This window comes from Tupaia chinensis, unplaced genomic scaffold (assembly GCF_000334495.1).
Source record: "Tupaia chinensis unplaced genomic scaffold, TupChi_1.0 Scaffold000144_1, whole genome shotgun sequence".
NCBI lineage: Eukaryota > Metazoa > Chordata > Mammalia > Scandentia > Tupaiidae > Tupaia > Tupaia belangeri.
The window spans coordinates 208,031-214,212 of NW_006159614.1; positions in this window are offsets into that span (position 1 = coordinate 208,031).

Sequence of the window (6,182 nt, forward strand, 5' to 3'; positions counted from 1 at the left end):
AGGTGAGTGTTGACCGGGGGTCCCGAAAGCCTGCGGAAGAATTCAGCACAGACAGAGCGGCCTAGGACGGGTCGTTGATTAATCCTCAGGGCCTCTGAAGTCGGGGCACACCTCTCTTGAGCACTTCCTCGATGAATCCGTATCTTGCATTTTAACAAAAAGCCTTAACCCAGAAGAGCAAAGTGTGGAGTACGTGACCACACGTTCCGGCCCAGAGGCGTGCCAAGCCTTCCTATCGCAGCGGCTGATCGCGTGATTTTACTAAGTCCCAGAAGACGCAGACGGGATTCGACAACCACTCCTTCGTCCTCTAGGGACACTCAGAGCGGGTTTCCCTATCACGGGCCTTTCTAGTCCTTTCCGCGCCCTCTGGAAATTGCGGGGCGAGACTCCGGTTAGCAGGCTTTCCTGCCGAGATGGGGACAGGGAGCAGCCCTGCCCCGTCCCTGTCCCTGTCCTCGTCCCTTTCACCTGGCTCTCTCGTCTTTCTCAAATTTTCTCCCTTTTAGAGGCCGTAGAGGAAACTGCTCTGGAAATACCGTGTAGGCCGCGGACCTGCGGGGCGTGGGGAGCGACTCCTCACTTCACAGGCGGCCAGCTGAGTGTCCCTCACATATCTCCTTCATCCACCAGGACGCGCAGCTCCATGGGGACACCCTTCCAGGTCTCCACAGTGCCTGTAGCTTAGTCCTCCCTCCTCTCTGTCCAGCTAATGAAGCACTTCCTGGCAGAAGAGCGGAGAAGACGGATGACCTGCCCACGGAGAGGCCGGATGCCCGGCTCTGGCTCAGCTTTTTTTTTTTTTTTTTTTTTGAGAGATTTTCACTGTAGGGCGCGTGCGCTCGCCAGAGAGACAGAGACAGACATAGAGACAGAAAGCGAGAAATCACCCCCCAGGGGGGATGGTCACGCCGCAATCCCTTCTCCTCCATTCTCCTCTCGGGATCTTGGGCACGCACACACACGCGCCCGGCATGAGTTTTAAGCCACCGGGTCTGGGACACGAACCGCGGTCGACTACGTGGGAATCCAGCGACATAGCCATTACGCTAACTGCTGGTTCCCCTGGCTCAGCTTTTGAGAAGCTGCCTCCTGCCTCCTCCCTGGCTGCCAGCCCCACCTGGCCAGCGTTCGACTGTTTCAAGCAAGTGGCTGGCAAATTTCATCCCATTAAGAAAAGGAGAGGCAAGGGCGAAGGGAGGAAAAAAGAGAGAGAGAGAGAGAGGAGAGGGAGGGAGGAGGAGACTTTAATGTGTGAACCCCCCAGGGTTCAGTCCTCGGCCTTCTCTTGTCCGCCCTCACTATCTTGATAAACTCATGGAGCTCCTGACCTTAAATACCATCTACGCCAGAACTTCCCTCCCATGGAATGCTGGACCAGGAGTCAAGAGACCAGCACGCAAGATTTCTCTCCTATTGACCACCCCAAGACTGGGGGTCTCGCTTCTGATCCCCCCGTGAAACAAGATGATGGCTAGTTCCTCAGTCTTTGGTACTTCCAACACCGTAAGTTCTGAGTCTAGGTATCCTCAGTTGTCCTCGGGCCCTTAGTCAGGCCCTGAGGAAAATACGTCTGACAAGCTCTCATCACGGTTTTGACATCACATGAACCTTTAGGTGGGGGTGGATGAAAACCTTCCATCCAGGCCTGGCTGGGGAAATGAGAGAAGCCCACCAGCTGCTTGGCTGGGACAGCTCGGCAGTTACCCAAGGCAGGACTCCCTTCTGTACTTCACCATGGTTACTCACGACTCTGGCTACGAGGGAAGGCAGGCTTCCAGACCCTCTCCTGCTTCGCTGCAATCCCAACTCTGCATATGATTTATGCCTTTATTATTAATATCTGCTCTATGCCTGAGTAGGTTAAAAATAGGAAGGACTGGGTGGGGTTTTAAATGACTCTTCGACCACGTAAGAAACTCCTTTCCCGAAGATCTGCTGAGCAGGTGTAGACAACGTCTGAGTCCTCGCTCTGACAGAATTCTCCTCCTCCTACCCCCCAGGATGTCACATCACTCGAGGCCATCGGGATTGCACTAAATTGGCGGTAACAGAAGGATTACTGTAACAGAAGGGCATTTGTAAGCCATGAGCTTTACAGAAACAGCTCAAAACACAGGAGGATCTGGCATGCAGGCCCCTTGAAGACACAGCTGAGCGGCCCTGCTCCCCCTCCACGGCGTGCTCTTCTCTCACTGAATGTCTTTTACAAAACCCAGCAACAGAAATCTCCCGCAGCAACCCACGAGGAGGAGGAGTGTCAGCGGACAAGCCTCGCCACACCCTTTCCTCCTGCCACGCTCAGACCACGCAGACGTCCGTGGGAAGGCGACGACGCCTGAGCTGGGAGCACCAGCATGCGAGAACGCGAACTCCGCCCACACCGAGCTCGACGTACGTTCAAAGCTTATCTCCTCCCAGTGCAGAGTTGCAGGGTGTCCTACGTGGGTTTTGGTTAGTTCACCTCCTCAAGGATGTCAGGGACTTGAGCCGCGTTCCTGCCAGGCAAAGCACTAGCCCTCCCTTGGGGCCGGTACCCATGCTCAGTCAGTTCAGCATACCCTGGTTCAGGTCCGGGGAGGGACAGGGCTTCCCTTCGCAGAGCCTGAGCACGCCACTGCCTCCCCAGCCCCTCCCCAGGTAGCCACGTGGGAGCTACCCGTACAGCCCCACTTCCTGAACACACTTCACGTTTTCTCGTGTTCTTCTACATATCTTTTAAAGGCTGATGAACTCTAAAAATCAGCTGTTGAGGGAAGTTACATTCTTTGGGACGGGGATCTGTAGCCGAATGACTGAGGTCCCCATATGCAGTAGAAACTCAGTAGGTAACTGCGCGAATGCGATGAATGACTCACATCGTCCCAAACGGGCTTAGCCTTGACCCATCACCAGCAAGGAAAGGGGACAACCGCCGCCCACTTTCCATCCGAAGGGAAACAACTGAAGTGTAATGACAATGCCATTCTAGAGCCTGCCCACACGTGGGGGAAACCTTCAAAATTACCTTGGTTTTCTTTCATATGTGTTTTACTTTTCCTCAAGGGTAACGTTTGGGACAGATCACTCTGCTGTAACTTCTGAACAGGGAAGGAGGCAGGAGGGTTCCCATCCCTGCTACTAGCAACCCCCAAAAGTGGGGGAGGAGGCAAAATTTGACCTTCCAGAAAACGGGTTCATTTGGGCCTCAGATACTCAAATTTGTGTAGTTGTTGTTGTTGTTTTAAGGCTTCTTTTGTACTCACTGGAGAGAGAGAGGAAAACAAAAAAGTGGGAAATCACCTCCTGGGGGGATGGCCTCACTGCAATCCCTTCTCCTCCAATCTCCTCTTGAGATTTTGGGCACACACACACATGCACCCAGCATGATTTTCAAGCCACTGGGGCCAGGACTTGAACCATGTTCAGCCATGTGGGAGTCCAGCACCTTAACCACCAAGCTACGTGCTGACTCCCTGACTCATGTTCTGGCGTGCTTCTCAAATGGGTACTTGTGTGCCCTACCCTAAGAAAAGGTACGTTCAAGTCTTCACACCCAGTACTTGCAAACATGACCTTCCTTGCAAATTGGGCCAGGTTAGGAGGAAGGATCCTGGGTTAGTGCGGCCCTTAATCCACACACCGCTATCCTCCGGGGAGGGACATCAGGACGTGAGGTAGAAGACATGGAGAGCATGCCACACGACCATGGGGCAGGACTACAGCAAGTGTCAAAGGTCAAGGAAAGCCGAGGACGCCAGCGTACCAGAACTGAGGACGGGTCAGGAGAGGAATCGCCCCAAGGGCCTTCGAGAGAGGGTGAGCCCACCGCCTTCTCACTACCTGTCCGCCTTCAGCCTTCGACTGTGGTGGTAAACCAACAACTTATGTGGGCTTTTATATCCCAAATAAAGTTCTTCAAAATGTTCCTGGCGCAAAGTCCACTAGATCTAAGGAGGTTCATGCCGTCTGGAGAGCTCACCTGCCTGGACCGTCACCCTCACCTGTGACGTTCTTTACTCCGCAGACTTTATTTCTGAAGGTGCCTGCCTTTCCGCATTTGGCTTGGGGGAGCTTTGTGGCATTGTGGGCTCCTACGGAGCCTGGCCCCAGGAGTGCTTAGAACTGTCTCTGCCAGCTCTCTGCAATCCTGCGCCCTTGCCACTCTGCAGGGCCCCTCCCTCTGAGTTTCCTGAGTTCTAGCAAACTGAATTGAGTTAGGGCAGGAGCTGTGGCAGGAGCTGGGCACGAATGACCTCTAGGAGCCCTCTGCACTCCCTCTAACTCTGCCTGCCTCACCCCCGGGATTGAATTAACGCCATCGGGATCTGCAGAGCTTTGAAGTGCTGACCTGCCATCTGCCCGCTTTTCTCCTCTAATGTCTAAAGAGCGATCAATGGACAGGCAGCTCCGGTTTCTGTCCTCTGCTTCCCTTGCCAGAGGTGAGTCCCTGTTCCCCAGCGGCATCAGGCTGCATGCCTGCCACAGCCTCCCTGAGAAATGCACACTGCCACTGCCCTGCTCCTCTGCAATGATCCGACCTGTGGTCAGAGGCTCCACCTCTCATAGTTAAGTCCAAGGTGTTTTTGTTCTGTACGCTCCCAAATCAATAGGAACAAATCTCACACACACACACACACACACACACACACAACCCACTAAGTAACAGAGTGTCACGGCTGTCGCGAGGATTCAGATGCCCCTGTGGGGTGTCGGGGAGCCTCTCCACCACTGCCCAGGGCTCTGTCCCTCGTGCGATGGGCTGCTAGCCGTGACGTGCTGTCGGAGCATTAAAGAGGGCACATGCGGGCACTGGGCTGGGAACTGGCGCGGGACCGCCTTGGAAGGGCTAGCTGCCATGGGGGCGGACACAAAATGCCGAAATTCACAGCTGACCTGCAGCCACTCAGTGACCCGTTATCTGCTCTGCGTTTTCCTCGGGAGAAATGGTGCACACTAACAGATTCTGTAGCCAAACAGAGCAGAGCTAGCACCTGAGCTGTCACGTCGTCTCAGAAACGCTCTTTACCCTGGGGAAGCCTCGACCTCCTCATCTGCCCGGCGCGGACAGTAACAGCCCCTCCACAGAGCTGCCGGGGAACAGGTAAGAGCAGGGCTCACCGGGTGCCGTGGGACGGCGTGAGGAACGTGTGGTCGGGTACGCGCATCACAGTGCGCATCCTGGCCCAGGGAAGGTTGTTCTCTGAAGAAAGTGAACTTCGTTACCCTGAACTCCATGAGAAAACAAGGAGCCCGTCCTGCTGTCCTGGCGGCCCCAGGTCCAGGCAGCCTGGCAGGCAGGCCCTGTGTCCTCAGGCCTTCCCTTCCAGCCCTGCTCCACGCTGTGCTCGCAGGGATAACGCCCTCGGCCGCACCACACCCACTCCTCCGGACGCTTCTCTAGAGGTGGCGAGCCTGGAGTGAGACCTTCTCGGCGAGGGAGGGCTCGTCTGTCACCCTCCCAGTCCCATACAGCAGACAAGGCTGTCTATGGACGAGGCCGGTAGGAAGCCAGCAGGAAGGTGTGCACGTCAGCTCCAAGACGTGGCATTTCACGGCAGCTTGGTAAGGCATCAGGGTAAACCGCCCACAGCCCAGTGTGCCGAGTGGCCTGGGTGACCCAAGAGCTCCGAGAGCCCCGGGCCTGACTGCCTCAGGGGAGCAGCAGCACCCAGAGTAATCCGGACCTCCGACGGCCTGGATGGCGCTGGCTAGGCCCAGCCGCAGAACAGCCGGGCTGGGAGTGCCCCCAGGACTGCTCCAGCATCACCTCGCCTTGCACCCGAGTACGCTTAGACGCAAGGTGACAGGTGGTGGGCCACGGTGGCAGTCGGAGCGGCAGGCCAGAGCCCTGGTCCTGACTCTCCTCTCCGCTGCACCCCCACTCCTTATTGCCTGCACCGCCTCCGCCTCCACAGCCACAATGCACGGGCGGGCCCGGGCTTCCCTCCGGTCCCACTGTGTGCTTATGCAGAGGGCCTCCATGAAAACCCAGGGCAGGGTGCTTCTCCTCGCTCACCTGGCAGCAAGGCTCACCAGGAAACGATTTCCCCGTGCCGCCACTGTCAATCACTCAGAATCAACCTGGGCCCTTGTTCGTTTAATTTTCCAAGTAAATGTCACCAGTCCCTGTGAAGTAGGTCACTGCCTGCTGGTAAACAGCCCTTCACACGGCTGCGAGCAGCCCGTCCTTACCACCTGGT